This window comes from Crotalus tigris, unplaced genomic scaffold, assembly GCF_016545835.1.
Source record: "Crotalus tigris isolate CLP2741 ecotype Arizona unplaced genomic scaffold, ASM1654583v1 scf7180000017933.3771270, whole genome shotgun sequence".
Taxonomy (NCBI): domain Eukaryota; kingdom Metazoa; phylum Chordata; class Lepidosauria; order Squamata; family Viperidae; genus Crotalus; species Crotalus tigris.
Window position 1 is genome coordinate 3,544,504 of NW_024096726.1, and position 16,986 is coordinate 3,561,489.

General features: G+C 34.5%; 1 long non-coding RNA gene across 1 annotated transcript; it reads right to left on the reverse strand.

The window, feature by feature from the left end:
• Window positions 1-2,248: 2,248 nt before the first annotated feature.
• On the reverse strand, window positions 2,249-10,008 carry LOC120308517. The gene is made up of 3 exons (XR_005556862.1): window positions 9,812-10,008; window positions 3,145-3,267; window positions 2,249-2,431 (listed from the first exon to the last, which is right to left on the reverse strand). It is a non-coding gene; the product is annotated as an uncharacterized LOC120308517 (long non-coding RNA).
• Between the last annotated feature and the right edge of the window lie 6,978 nt (window positions 10,009-16,986).

Genomic DNA, 16,986 nt, shown 5'->3' on the forward strand with positions numbered 1-16,986 from the left:
CACATTCTGTTGTTTTCTCCAGAAGGAGAAGAATCTCCCTTATTTAGAAAAATAACTTTCAATCTAATAGAATGAAAGCCTGATGGTAAAATTCCATGTCTGCAGCTATTTCTTGAAATGAATGAATGAATATTTGATAAAATCATTGATTATAAAAAAAGAAAAACATGTCACTTTTCTAATAAATTCAGGTTGTCTTCATCTATTAGCACAACTGAGTTCAAACTTTCTGTGAGATATTTCTTAAGTGAATTTTGCCCCATTGTACAACCTTTCTTGCCACAGTTATTAAGTGAATCACTGCAGTTGTTAAGTTAGTGACACGGTTGGTAAATGAATCTGGCTTCTCCATTGACTTTGCTTGTCAGAAGGTTGCAAAAGGTGATCACATGACCCCAGTATACTGCAACCATCATAAATATGAGTCAGTTGCCAAGCGTCTGAATTTTGATCACATGACCATAAGGTTGCTGCAACAGTCCTAAATGTGAAAAACAGTCATAACTCACTTTTCTCAGTGCCATTATAACTTTGAACAGTCACTATCCGAACTGTTGTAAGTCAAGGACTACCTGTAGAGAAACTTTATATATCTGTGTGCACTTTCAATGAATTTGAACAAATATTTCCTGGGAGATCTTGCATGCATCAGGTAATTAATAACATATCTCACACATGTCAAACTCGAAAAGTCACATGATGTCGTGCAATGTATTGGGACAGTTTTGCCATTGCCAGCAATGGGGTGGGTGTGGCTTCCGGATGAGGCATCCGGCCTGTGGGTCAGTAGTTTGACACCCCTGATGTATCTAAAACACACCTGCTAGCCCTGAATAATCTTCTAAAAAAAGAGGGCAGGTAAACTTGAGTAATATCTCTATAATTGCAGTATAACAAGTGGTATACTGTTGTTTCCAAACTGCCTGCTTTATATACAGCATACATATTTTTTGTGTATCTTCCAGCGTTGCTGCATATATTGCATTTAATTAGGGTAGGGTTATAACTCTGTGATCATTTGGAGTTATCCTATTTAAATTTCTTTCTGATTTCATGTTGTTTAGTTTCATCCACTTAGTCCTACTTATTGGTCCACATTAAATGTTTTCTTTGTCTAATTGCTGTCCTTGCCTATTTGGAACCTATTTGTATGAGAAATGCTAAAGAGATGCAACATTTTTTCAATGAGTACCTCCAGTGACGGAAGATCAGACAATTCTAATGTGTCTTATTCCGGGAAAACATTTCTTGGAATATATTATTTTATTTAAAGGAGACAATATCATAGCACAAGGTTGGAATAAATTTCTGAATTCCATTTTTCAGATGGGGCATGGAGGGGCTTTACCCCAGTTACCTATTTATTTAATATTCAATTTTCCAAACACCAAGTACGTTTCACAAGCTGAATACCTTATTTTCATAGGCAAATACTTGAGAATTCTTGATTAGTCATATATTTTCCTGGGCAGTAGCAGACACTAAGATATGAAACATGTTTTATTGTAGTACATTGATTAGTAGAACTGGTTCATTTTTAAAAAAAATATATTATTAGGAATATTTAGGAAGGGCTGATTTGTTTTACACATGCTGGTACATTACATCCAAAATCAAATTTTGGATGGTTAAATTTTATGAGACCATTATTTCTATAAACATACAACTGAATTAGATGTAAAGCAAATTCATGTGTTAACTAAAGGGCTTAGGGCTCAAGAGATAAATTTTCAAAGGTCTCAGGAATCTACAGTAAGTTGTAATATTACTATTTTTATTTATGTTCCATTTAAATTTATTTATTATTGAAAATATTTATATGACTGCCCATCTTAAGCAACTCTGGATTTGTCACAGCAACAATGAAACCAATAAATAAAATAATAATAAAAAAGTAATTTTTTTAAAAAAAACTCTTAACTTTAATCATTCCCTTGGAATGCACCACAGCAGGCTCAGCTGCCCTCCTTCCTATGCTATCTACCTATGAATTATAAACCACTATAGTAAACTACAAAAGCTTGAACAAGCTGTAAATGTTGATAATTTGACTCTTTCTGTAAAATATATTTCTTTTGATCAATTAGTTATTGAATTGAATTGAATACTTTATTTGGTTGTGATTAGGCACATAAGGTATTGTTCTCCAGTACAGAATGAATGTGGATAACCCAGAAACACAGGTTCCCCAATATTTATTAGTTTCTTTCTAATGAAGCAGTCTGCAAAATATGGTTATGGATATGACAGCTGTATGATCAATTTTGTCTTATGATTCATAATTGGGTTTTTTTTTGTCACTATCTTCTTAGCGGATTCTAAGAATGCTTTTTAAATCCTGTACTCATTTGCTTTCAGCTCTTTGCATGCTGCTAGGCTTCTGTGCAATAAGTCAGACCCCAGTTGAGGTATTCACTGCTGTTGTTGACATCTGTGGGATGAGATATAGTAGTACATTATTCTCCTCCTTTTTTCAAGGATTATCCCTCATGGGTGAAATGATTGTATTTTTGGATTAGATACCTTAGGAAGGAAATATTGCATACTTTGTAGCTACCATTACAAGATGTCCTTCTAAATATAACTACCATTCTTTTGTTTAGCTGTAAATAGTAATGATTTAGTTGCATATATTTAGTTGCCATGTCAAGGAAGAATAAAATTTAAAATAATAAAACCAAATTATTCATAGGTAGGCTAACTAATGAGAAAACACAGTATTGGTTCTGACTAAGAGACATGAATAAAAATATAAATAAAGAATGGAAGCTTATAGTTTGCATATATCATTGAGGTTACAAAGTATGACCCAGCTGCACCACATATTTGCACCAATTGCTATGAGTGCATGAACGTGTTGTACTTCAGCATGAATATCAGTTTCTTTCTAATAGCTACAGTGTCTGTTCACTATGGGGCAAGGACGGAAAGGGGGGTTATCTTACATTGTGAGAAAACAATATGCTGTGATAAATAAGCAAATAGCTAGAGACCTCTTATGAATGTCTTCTCATCTTCACATGGACATCTCTGAATTTATAGACATGGATGTCTATAAATCACAGTAGTCAGACAAGGGGAAAAAGGACTCATTCCTGCTATTTGCATTTTTAACCTTTATGTGGTACCCATGGCAGCTTTTACCTTTTTGTTCCTTCTGTTCTCTTTTCTTGCTCACAAAAGATGGGATTCATTTTTTTCCTGTTTCTGTCTTTTCTTAATGCAACTTTCCATTCATTGCCATCCTAACTGTTTTTTCCTCTATTTCTGAGGAAGGAAGGAAGAAGTATATAAGTCTCATAAATAAACAAACAAATAAATAAATATTAGGAGGTGAGAAGTGGGTTAATGTTATAATCTGGTCAGTTTATTGTAAAGCCAATTAACTTTAATCAATAGTTTTTAATTCAATTGTTTTATTTAGCCCATCTTTGCTCCTTTTTGTGGTTTATGGCTGGTATATAGTATATGCATAGATACATAGATGAGTTTATTCAGTGGAGTGGAGAATCACTTGACTTTTTTTTCACTTTGTATTGCAACCCAGGTTGTTTTATGACAGGTATAGATTTATGCATACATATATGAGCCCAGTTCTTGCATTGGATAAATCTGATATTGTAAAAATAGCCGATATTCCTTCCTGTTCCCTTATTTCACCTTTTCCATCTGTGCCTCCTTTAGGGCTTGCTGAATAAATATAGATTGCAAGACTAGCTGTAAGGTTGCTCATAGAACTTCCAAAACTTAAAAAAGTTCACGTTTTAAACAGAAAAAATTAAAAAGTGCTATTATTATAGTGTGGTAAAAGGAGAAAGGATAATGGAGAAGAGTGCCAGTAGGAGGAAAGTGGGAAAATGGGGTGAAATTGTTAGAACTGCATATAGGGCCCTCAAAATATATCTTTGTTAGCCTTTGCTATTCTGGTATCACCACCATCAAACTTAAAGCTAAATATTTTTGTAGTACAACAATACAACAGAAAAGTAATATATTCATTTGCTTTCCCTGACATTGTTAGAGAGATAGATCTGATTCATTTGTTTCTAGAGAGGAAGACATTTTTAATTTGCAAAAAAAAAATTAATTTGAACTTTGAAGATACCACTTTCCATCTGGGTTGTTTAGATCAGCTTAATTAACTCATCGTCCTGTTCTCCATTCCTCTCCTGGTTCTCCATATTGTTATTGGGAGTGCTCACAAATATAGCAAGACATTTAGAATTGGAAGCAAGGGGAGATATAGCTATTATAAAATAAAGCAAGGCAGATTCATAGCAGTGTGTACATGTAACATCATGAATGGAAGAAAAAGATAAAAATAGGAGAGAATCACTGGAAATTTTAGCAATGCCTGAAAAGGCAAAAGTATTGAGTAGGGAAATAAGAATGTGTTATCACTCAGTAGCTGACCTCATGCTTGACATAGATAAGATTCCAGACTCCATCTGTAGCTTTTCAAGTTGTTGTTTTGAAGTACTCAGCTAGCAGATAATAACAAAGAAAATTCTGTGATAATCTGGAATCCTACCATCAATCAGATATTGGCTAAATGAAGTGCAACTTGAAGCTGCTCCATAGTTCAAGAATGGGAATTAGCTCTTTCTTGACTCTTTATTCTTAAGGCTATTTTCTTGTGGTCACAATTAAGAAATAGTCTTTGATATTGAACCTCAGTCATGTTTTATATTTGCTTCCACACAACTGTACTACTTTTTATCTCTCCTCTTCTGAACTATGATATTCTGGAATGTGATTTTCAAAATGCAATTTACTAACCCAGGAAGGATGCCTTTTAAAATCAGTCTAGTTGTGATCTAATCTGGGATATATTTTCCCTTTCAAAATGCTGAAATGGAGTATACTTTATCCATTCTCTATGCCTCCTGCTTCTTGCAACATATATATTGGGACAGAAAAGGCTGCCTGTTATTTTTAAATATTTAGAACAAAGATGAACAGCTGCTCCCCTAATTTTATAGCGGCTTTTTAAAAGCCTTCACATTGATTCCTCAGACCCCCATTAACTTGCATTGAGAACAGATTCTTAAGCAAAAGATTTCTCCTTTCTGAAGTATTTTTCCAGTAACCTTATAATATTTCAAAACATGTTAACTCCCATGTCAAATATCTATTCCATTATATCTAGATTTCTAGTCTTTCAGCCTGACAAGGGATTTGTGTACCGAATTCAGCACTTAGGATTTGAAGGGAAAAGGTGATTCAGAGCCTATGGAATACTCCTTAAAGCAGCTGTGATTTTTCCTGCAGTGTGACCCTGAGAAAAGATGCATTTGGTTTAAGTACTTGCCAACAGGTGCCCAAGGCATGCCTTTGCCTATTCTGAAACATTTTTCCCTTTGATAGAAAGCCCAGCCCAGCCCACACAGAGTGCATTCCATTTAGCAGTCTCCTTCTGGGGATAAATTTCCAATCTGTATATTTTCATTCCAAGATCTTTATTTAAAATATACAGCAAGAAAAAAAACACCTTTTAAAACCCTGGTACATTTAAAACAGCTCTAGGCAGTTTGAAGCTCTTTTTGCAATGTCTATAAGGCTGTGATAAAGTTTAATAGATAAGTTCCATCCACCAAGAATTTAGACCTTTAAAATCAAATACTCTGTGGGATTCAGATCTCTCTCTCAGGGCTGTGATAACTGTGGATCGGCAAATCCAATAAACTCATTCTCAGATTCATTGTTGTTTAGGTTTCAATAGAAGATATTTTTTTAAAAAAGTAGTATGTACTATAGGTAAACAAAAGGTAAAAAGCATATTTCTCCTACTTTTGCAGTTGAGAATTGAGAGTTCTATGTATTGTGGGAACCCCAAAGAGCATTTCTTGTTTACTACAAAACAGGGTACTACAAAACTATGTGACGGTGCAGAGAAAGTCCAGGGGAGATATCAAGAACTTTTAGTTACATTGTTACGATAAATCCATATTTTGCAAAGTTTCATTGTATTGTTTTCATTTTTCATTTGTATTTATTTTAGTATTTGCATTTTTAGTGGAAGTATATATATATTAAAATTTCACAAAAGAGAGATGTGATAGCAAAAAGAGAACTCTTGCTATAAAAATTATAGTTCTTATAGTTCTTGCTATTTAAATTACCAAGGAATAAAAGAGGATTGTACATTTCATATCATCCTTTTTTCTTCATTATGAGTTTAGATCCCTAAAGAAATAACAGCTATCACCATATCATATCACAATATTCTAAAACTAGTAACTTCCAAGAATATTTGAGTTCTTGCTACAGAAGCAGTCTATGATTACATTATTGAAATAATCTTTGTTGAATTCATATATTATCTGTCTGTAATAATACAAAAAATGATTTGTGGATTACAAAGTTAAATTGAAGAGCAGAGAATAAAAAATCTCTACCAGTTATCAGTCTAAAGCATATTCTTGACATCTTGAAATATGATTGTATGATAACATCATATGTATGAGATAATATACAATTGTAATTTGAAAACATCACAATATATTTTCTCATAGCTTGCAGAGAGCTAATCTGTATTATGATCACAACATGATCTGTTTAAAAGATTTGGAGAATCAGAAAGAACACATATATAAAACTAGTACATGTTAAATAATCCCAGTTCTATTCTTACATAAATATGAGTTTGATCTTTTATTAACTGAACTATATTTTTGTTTAAAATTAGTCAAGCTCTTTGTTAGGTTGTTCTTGATACTATTCTTATATTCTTGTTTTATAAAGATTTTGGAGATTCCTTGCAATTAGACAAAGCAATATTAGGCTTTGTTATTATTCAGTCTTTATATCAATTCCCAGAAAAATATTATGACCTTATGTGCTTTGTCAACATGATGCAAAATACTCACTGGGTAATTATACCTTATCCATCATTTCATTTTCATTCTACTCAATGTTTTCTCATATTTTTGCTAGGTGTCCATTTGAGCTAGCATGTAGAGGCAGCAATAAGCCGGATGAAAACTGAAAAACTGAATTTTTACCTGTACACAATAAAGTGCTTTTTTATTGTCTGAATTAATATTTTCTTTGGTAATATTATTACAAGAGTGCACTTTACAAGATTTTCCTTAAAAATGCATTTGGTTAATTTCTAATGAGGCCTAAAACTGTTATAAGGTGTTCATGTGTAGGGTCTGTAGCCACGGAATTTTTCTACTAGATTGTACTAGGTTATAATTTTGCATTTGATGTAATATTAAAAGCATCCTTGTCATTTGTGTAATAGGTCCTAAGTGGCACATGCCATTTTGATTGCAATAATTATCTGCAATTAATATTGATATTCATTAATATAAGGTTAATCATGTAAGTACACCAAAGTGGGCAATTTTGTTCTGCAGGAGAGTCATTTGTATTTTTATTTCTGATGCTAAGTGTAAATGATGTATATTTCTTGAATTGCCATGCAATTCAAGTTTTTGTCAACATGATGTAAAAAAGATGTTGAGACTCTATAAAGACTACGAAGAGCAACAAAGGTGATTAGGGGACTGGAGGCTAATGCATATAAGGAAAGGTTGCTTGAATTGAGTATGACTAGTTTAATGAAGAGAAGGATGAGGGGGACATGATAGCAGTGTTCCAATATCTCATGGGCTGCCACAAAGAAGAGGGAGTCAAGCTATTTTCCAAGGCACCTGAAGGCAGGACAAGAAGTAACAGATGGGAACTAATCAAGGAGAGAAGCAACCTAGAACTAAGGAGAAATTTCCTGACAGTTAGAACAATTAACCAGTGGAACAACCTGCCTCCAGAAGTAGTGAATGCTCCAACACTGGAAGTTTTTAAGAAGAGATTGGACAGCCATTTGTCCGAAATGGTATAGAGTTTCCTGCCTGAGCAGGGGGTTGGACTAGATAATCTCCAAGGTCCCTTCCAACTTTTATTATTATTATTATTATTATTATTATTATTTATTATTATTATTATTAATCATCGCACAGTCAGCCAGATGTTCAGACTGGATTTGGCATTTTGTCTACCTATCGAGTCCTTACCCAGGACCTGGGATAGGCAGATGTGGATGTTTGATGGTATTACAGATATCGTCGCAGGATGGAAGCAGTTCCTAGTAAGGCCGCCATTTGCAATTGACTAATAGCGAATTTGTCAATGCCAATGGTGTTCAAGTGGTGCTCCAGTTGTTTTGGGATTGCACCCAAGGAGCCTATTACTATTGGTACTACCCTTGCTTGCTTTTGCCACAGTCTTTCTATTTCTATTTGTAGGTCTTTGTATTTTGTTATCTTCTCCAGTTCTTTCTCTTCTATTCTGCTGTCTCCAGGCACTGCCACGTCCACTATCCAGACTTTTTTGTCTTTCTTATCGACAATTGTTAAGTCTGGGGTGTTATGTTGCAGGTGCTTGTCTGTTTGAATTCTGAAGTCCCAGAGCAGTTTAATTTTATCATTTTCTATGACTTTCTCTATTTTATGATCCCACCAGTTTTTGCTTACAGGCAAATGATATTTTTTGCAGATCTTCCAATGAACCATTGTTGCTACTTTGTCATGCTGCTTGTAGTCAGTCTGTGCAATCTTCTTGCAACAGCTTACCAGGTGGTCCACTGTTTCTTCAGCTTCTTTGCATAGGCGGCACTTACTATCTGTTGCTGTCTTCTCAATTTTGACTTTGTATGCATTTGTCCTTAAGGCTTGGTCTTGTGCAGCCAGAATTAGTCCCTCGGTCTCTTTCTTCAATTTTCCTGCTCTTAGCCATTGCCAGGTCTTGTTATTATCTGCTTTCCCAGCTATTTTTTTAACGTATTGGCCATGTAGTGCTTTGTCTTCCCATGCCTGTATTCTGTTCTTCATTTGGTCTTTCTTGTAGGCCAGTTTGGTCTCTCCAGTAGTCAGTAAGCCTTCCTGATATATTAATTTCAGTGCATCTTCATCATTGTTCTTCAGATATTCTTCCAAAGCCATTTTTTCTTCTTCAACCATCTAATGTACTTGTAACATTCCACGCCCATCTATTTGCCTTGGTAGATAAAGTCTATCAATGTCACTGTGTGGATGAAGGGCATGATTCATTGTCATTATTTTTCTGGTCTGCCTATCCATTGCTTTTAGTTCTGCTTGAGTCCAGTCCACTATTCCAGCTGTGTACCTAATGACTGGGATTGCCCAGGTGTTGATTGCCTTTATGGTATTTCCTCCATTGAGTTTGGACTTTAAGATCTTCTTCACTCTCTTGATGTATTCACCTCTAATCTTTTTCTTGACTTCAGTGTGCTTGATGTTGTCAGCTTGAAGGATACCCAAGTATTTGTAGTACTCTTCCTCATCCAGACTCTTAATGTTATTTTCGTGGGGCATCTTGATTCCTTCAGTTTTCACTATTTTTCCTTGTTTGATAGTAAGTGTGGCACATTTGTCCAAGCCAAACTCCATTACAATATCTTGGCTATATATACAGACAGTGTTGAGCAGCGATTATATTTCAGATGATGTTTTTCCATACAGCTTCAGATCATCCATGTAAAGGAGGTGGGGTAGTCTGGCAGATGTTTTTGATGTTTGATAGCCATGTCCTGAATTATTCAGTATTGTTGTTGTTGTTGTTGTTGTTATTATTATTATTATTCATGGATAATCTCAGTTTCCTTAATTTTATGGTGCAATTTGTAAATTGTACATAATATGGAAAAGTGGTGTTTAAAACAAGAAAATATATTGTAGCAAAAAGAAAAGAAATGGCATAAATCTAAATGCATGTAGTTCTTGTTCAATGACTATTCATTCCATGACCATTCGAACTTGCAACGTACTGAACAAGTAATACTTACGACCAGTCCTTGAAGTTCCAAGTGTCTCAGCATCCATGAAGTCACATGATCTTGATGCAGGTACTTGGTGCCCAGCTCATAATTTTGATATCATAGTGTCCCACTGCCACATGGTCACAATTACCCACTTTGCTGGCTTCCTACATGCAAAGTCAATGGAGAAGCCAGCAGGTGGTTGTAAATGGTGACCATGTAATTTCTTCACTTAACAGGAGTGCAGGATACTCTTAAAAACAGCAACTAGGGAGTGCAGGAATTGATGTTGCTAAGAGATGTGGCCATGTGACATCACTCTTTATGATCACATTGCTTGGTGATGAAAATTTGAGTCCAATTGCCATTACTCTGTACACATAATTGAAAGACTGAGTGAAATTGAACATGTCAAAGTCACTATATTTTTGTAGTTGGGTAAAAGCATTTTCCCCATTTTTTAAAAAGATAATTTCAGTATTTTAAACTGTTTAAACAATCTATTGTTTAATGTGTGTTTGTGTGAGAGAGAGTTATTTCAATTGCTTAATTATTAATGATAGCTTTATTGCTCTTCTTGTGTTGCTATTGCTATCTATTTTGAACTGCTCTAATAAGTGGAACAACAGGATATAAATTATTCACATAGGTAATAAATAAAGATGGACCAATGGACTAACTGAATATGACAGTTTTAGATTTTCAGGCATGAATAAAGTCATCTAATGGTTTTGAGGGAACCAATGTTCTATGATCCCAATCTGGATCTGAGTAGGGCAAAATTAGTCCAAACTAAATAAAACGTCATATAGTGCTAAATAAAACTGTATTGCAAATACATTTAACAATCTGCAGAAATGCTCTGGCTTTTGATTGAACTGTGGTGTATCATCAAATCAGCATAGACTTTTTATTGAGCACATAAGATATTCTCCAGGAAGACCTGCCCAACCTGGTCTTTTACATCTTGTAAAGGTACATCAATTGCCACTGTAACTAAGCCCATCTACTTCACTGCTAGTTACCTTCTTAGTTTATTTCATTCCAGCTTTCCCAAAACTGTACACTTCTCCAGAGATATAGACATGTAGTGTCTGAGGTATCATAATTTGAATTTGGTCAAGAAATTTGGAATAATTTGCTTGATATCCATTTGCTTATTTATTTATTTGGCTACCATGCAATCTCAGGAATCTTTTCCAATATCAAAGTTCAAAATATTCATACTCTTTCTATCCTGCATCTTTAAAGTCTATCATTGGTTTATAAATTATAAAATGTAATATAAAGATAACAAAACCAGCTGATTAGAATATAGATTTGATGATGGCATTATAAAAGTCCTGAAAAGGAAACCACAGTCAAACAATTTCCTCAAAGACTAAAAATCATGAAATTAGAGAATTCATTTCTAACAGAACAAATGTCTCTGAAGGAAATCCTGTAACTTGAACAGACATAATCTTTTTGTGGAAATTATTCTTCTACAAATAAATTAATACATTGTTTATATGTTTATTTAAGTACTAGATGCCCTACTGAATCATCAGTTCAGAGGTATTTCCTTACCTAAACAGATAAACATAACGATTACAAGTGTAGCAAAAAAGCAGAGAAAGTGGGAATGACTTCCAACTTTCTGCTGTCTTCCCCAGTGAGTTTCTTTGTAGGAGACTGATAGGGAGCATTAGAAATCTTTCATTTCCCTCCCCCCGTATCATCCTCCCTCCCTGCCTCCCTCCCTCCCTCCCTGCCTCCCTCCCTCCCTCCCTGCCTCCCTCCCTCCCTTCCTTCCTTCCTGGAAGCTCCCTTCCCTCCTTCCCTCCATCTTTTCCTTCCTTTTTTCTCTCCCTCTCTCAAATTTCTGCCAGCTTCCCCATTTATTTTGCTTATGGGAAGCTTGCAGGGAGAAAGTCAGTGGAGAAGCCAGTAGGAATTTGCAAGCCCAGTGACTGCTGCTGGATGGGGACAAAGAAAGTGATGCCAGGAGTATGGGTCAGGAATAGCATGTGAGGGTTCATGAGTGGTGCCATGGGGATTGAGAAGGATATGTGGGTATGCTTCTGATTCTTTGGGTGAATCAATGTAGTGGGAAGTATTTGCATTAATACAAGATTTCAGTAGATTCGGTTCCATTAAGAGGGATAGGACTAGCTCTTTTTGTGACTTCATTTGTTGAAGACAGAAGTTGGAGAAGTAATCTGGAGGGCTTATATCAGTGATATAAGATATGGCAATTTTACTGGAAATACTCTCAAAGTGAGTACCTAAAAATATCTGGCTATTATCAAAACAAGCAACAAATGGAAACAAGCTTTTCTACAATAAATCCTATATCACTAAATGCCTGTTTGTCCCAATCCAGTTAACTGAGTAAAAAAATATGTGTTTATGTAGAAATAACAATTGGTTTGGGAGTGCTCAAGAGAGAAATATAACTGGGTCAATATCCAATGAAATTTTTAGACTGAAGCAATCTAAACAATGTTCTCTTTCCCCACATAATTTCTGCAACACCATCTTTTCTTCTGTCCCTAATGCTCACAGCAGACTTTGATAACACACTGGCAGAGAAAAAGAAATCCCTGAAACTCTTTTTTGTTCCCTCATTTACAGCAACTGCAGAATACAGCTATTAGAGTAGATAGTGCTGGATATGTTAGGAAGACTCTTTGGTAATATAGTTATCTTTATTCTTAGTGTGGAAACTAATGTGCATAATATCGGGAGTCAGGTGTGAAGCCTGTGACTGTACCTAATCAGTCTCTATATATGTTATTGTCATTCAAATTCATAAAAATCAAAGGTCGTAAAGCAGGCTTAACGACTATTTTTGTCCAAAGCCATATTTCCTTGGAAGTAATTCGTAATTTGCAACATGTCAGTAAAAGATTAGAAGAAATAGGAGCACAAGCAGATAGACCTACAATTCTCCCATTGTCTTTCTCCAATGTTCTCTTTTTCTAACACTTTTTTTTCTTCTGTTCCCCTCCCTCTGCCTATAATAGACCATGACCAATTACTCTTTCCGGAGCTCTGAACTGCTTGTTAGGAAAGGCAGAGAAACACATGTCCACTTCTGTTTTAAGGACAGGCAGCAATTTTTATCCAAGCATGAAACAACCACGCACATCCATTCTCTTATATATCTGATTTCACTTTGAGTCTTTAAATTGAACCAATCATTAACATTTAATTTCACTGAGATTTAGCACTCTCTTTTCAGTAAACTACTTTAAAATTAGATCAATAAATTATGGGTCATAGGCTGTGGTTTTGCCAATGACAATGACTTCTACCTGGCTTTGTTCACCACTAATTTTATAGTCTATTTTTTTTATCTGTACTACTCTGCAAAATTTTCATAGAATCCAATAATATGCATACTTTATATCCAAAGAAAGTCACTGCTTTAAATTTCCTATTCCTTAATGCTGACACTAGCACAATAATTACTGTCTAAGCTATAGTGATAGGAGGTCAGGTGGAAGAATGAATTCTTATATTGTTTCATCAGATTAATGCTGGGTCAGAAATTCAACTAACTGATTTATGACATTAAGTAGTGCAGGTGAAAAAAAATATTATGACTCCCTCCCTCCTGATCCCACCTCTGTCATTATTGTAATGATGTACCAAACAATTGTTTAAATGAATTTTAAAAAGTGTTATTCATGTAACATTGATATAATAGTAAAATGTCACATTTCTGGAAATCTCAGGCAAACTCATATAGGGACTGTGTATCATCTCCTCAGCTTGATATATGGAACCACAGTAAAAAAGAGTGTATAATATAAAATCCTTTATGATGTAAAAGTATCCAATCAAGAAATCCAATGATAGGACTTCCGGTTAGGCATCGTGGCATAACGGGGCTATATCTTCCACATTCAATTTCACCCCACTGAGGACCCTAAAAAGGGTCAGAAGTTGCCCCGGAGAGGTGATGAAGAATGAGGGGACTGTCATTGATCATGGAGGGGCAGTGGCCCTGCTGCTGGATCAGAGGAAGCCCTCCAAACTGGCAGGGGAAAGACTGGCTGTATTTGTGTGGCCAGTCAGAAGCTGCTGACAATCGAAGATAAGCACTAACTAGCAACGTGGATGGAACTGGGTGAGATGTTATCTTCTTTTTATGACCATAACACTATTTTCCTGGAAAAAAGAATGCCCAAAGCAAAGAACCCTCCATGATGAGAGAGGGAAGGGAAGTTTTTGCCCCATTCCCTCAGGAAAAGAAAAGCAGCAAATTAATTGCTTTGGGGGAAATAGAGGAAACTACAAGATCTATTTGGAATAGAGATATATAGCTTTGAAATTTGGGGACTAAAAGTATCTTTGAGACTTTTTTTAGAAAAGATATTTGAAAGTCTGTAAAATAGGCTTGGAATTGGAAATCTGGAAGACGGTGCCAATGACATCTAGTGGTGAATCACTGCACTACAATTTATTATATTTAAAGGAAACTTGGCTTGAAGCCTGGATTTAGATAAGGCTATTTGTTGTTCCTGTAAACTTTCACTTTTGCAGACTGCAGCTGGGAAAAGCGAAAAAAAAATCTCTTGGGCTGCTTATTTGTGTTGGGGATGTTACTGGACTATAAAGAGTAGATACGAAAACAAAATAGGTGTTTCATAATGGTAAAAAAAATGGTAAAAAACCATCTTTAATACTTGTCTTTGAAGCCCCCAGCTTGATATACCAACAAGAAAATGTTAATGAATCTCAGAAAGAAATTCTTTTTATGTTGAAATCAATCCAAGAGACAATTGCTTTATTTCAGCATGAGACACAAATGAGATAAATGAACAAGTTTCTAACTTAAAGTTACAAATCCAGACAATGACTACAAAGAAGGAACTAATAACCCAGAAAACAGAAGGAAAATTAGAAGAAATGGATCCAAAGATAGAGGACCTAAAGGAAGGAATTAATAGGCAGAGACAAATGAAAAATTAGAAGATGCAGTGATAACAACGGAAATGGAAAAGATATCTTACTTGTCCAGATCTCAGAACACATTTGAGGATAAGGAAGAAGAGCTGATTGAATGATGATGAAGCTATTAGGAGAAATGTTGAATATTGACAAACAAGGAAAGAAAAACTGAAGGAGAAGGATGGTGGCTCTTTAATGAATATAAATGGGCTGAGCATTGTTCCAAAAACACTTCAATCAAATTCTTTTCCTCATTCCAAATAATATATACAAAAACAGAGGAAGAATTACTTGATGATTTAAATGTACTGAATGGAAAGTTATTTGGCAAAGGAAGAAAGTTAGAGTAAGACTGAAGAAAATAAAAGTATTATTATAATTAGAAGGATAGTATTTGTAACTAGAATATTAAACTTTGTTATGAGTAGGAAAATATGAAAATTTTAAAAGGGTTTGAATAAGGAAAGCTTTTGGTTACCCAAATATAATTTATCATGAGAAAATTATAAGCAATAGAGATATTTTGAACATTGATGGGAAATTAAAATTTTAAAAAAGAGGGGAAAACAGGATATTGATTGACCAAATGGATTTTAAATGCAAATGCAATTGACATATGTTCTGGCTAGAAAAGATATTATAAACTGACACTATTATATTATATATTACCAGAAAAATGTGATGAAGAAGTCTATATTTAATTATATATGTATTAACAGCAACAAGAATTGTATTGGCCCAGTTTAGAAAAATACATATTACCAGAAGAAGAGAGGATCAAGGAAGCACTGGATGGTATAGTATTGGAACTAGACTGAGAAAGTTAATATGTACCACTGAATTACCAATGGACCCGGACAACATGTTGTTTATTAAGTACTCATGATTGTAAAATTAGAAAATTAATAAAATATTTATATATATAAAAGAAATGCAATGATAGGAGAAAGACATAATTATCACAGAGCATTTGGCAGGTTCCCTTGGAAAATTTAATCTTTGTTATAGAATACATATAATAAAGCCAGATTTTAGAAGTAATGGGTAAATAGTATTTCTTGCAATAAACCAGACAAATTGAATTAATACACAGATATAATAGAAATTGAAACCAATATTTCTTTACCCACCACTTCCAAAATAATATACCAGTAAAATTAAATAATTGAATCCTGTTCTAAAATATATTAACAGGCTCTCTAACTCGGCTTTATTACAGAGCTTCAACAGCTAAACTGGACTGAAAACTTAGAGTTATAAAAGTAATATAATTGTAGTTTCCTCTAAGTTATTCTACACATCATGCACAGGGAAAAAGCTACATTAATAAATTAAAAATAGCAAGCCAATCAGTTGTTTGGCAGATTGCAGTGTGATAGCAATGCTGCTAATTTTCAGGTTGGAGGTGTTCAGAACATGAATTTCAGGTGGTGACAGAAGATCCTTCTTGGAGGCAATATTTAGTGGTTATGTATATATTGATTCTTTTTAAAATGCCAGCAAATTTCATACAGCTGCTTGTTGTAAGGCCTATTCTAAATATATGTCAGCAACTATTTAATTAAATATGCAGACCAACATTCCTTAAAATTGATTTGACCAAAACATGATATTTTTTTTGCATTATTGGAGAAAATGAGAAGTCATTTTCAGCATTTTTTGTTAATTTGAAAGCACGGTGTATATACTGATTTAAATAAAATATATGTTTGCACCCTTATTCTGAAAAGAGAAAGCATGCTCTTACAAATCAGGGCTGTACGCTGCTGGATTCTATTACAGTTGTAAAGAACCAGTTTTCTAAGGCTAATGCTATGGGAAAGATGGTATGAATGAGAAAAAAGTCCCCACAATAGACTGACTATTCAAATTATGTACATGTTGACATTTTCCCTTTTGTGATGAAGAAAAAGTCTTAAAAAACACCATTTTAAACTCAAGAAATTATTTACACTTACTGAGTGAATGCTGCCTGAACATTCAGTGTGATCCTAAGAAGATATATTAAAGCAATTGCTTTCAAGAATGGAATTAAATAGATTGTAAAGTACAGGCCTTTCCAGAATACATATCAGAGATCTAGCCCAGAACAGTAAACTCTGAATTAAAGAGATGCATCCAATATTTATATTCAGTTCACTTGAATGTAATATTATTTCAACTAGATTTATAAAATGCACCACAGTTCTGCACCAGAGAACTGGCCATCTAATACCTATTGGCAATTCTAAACATTTGTCTTTTCAGTTTCATATTTGCCA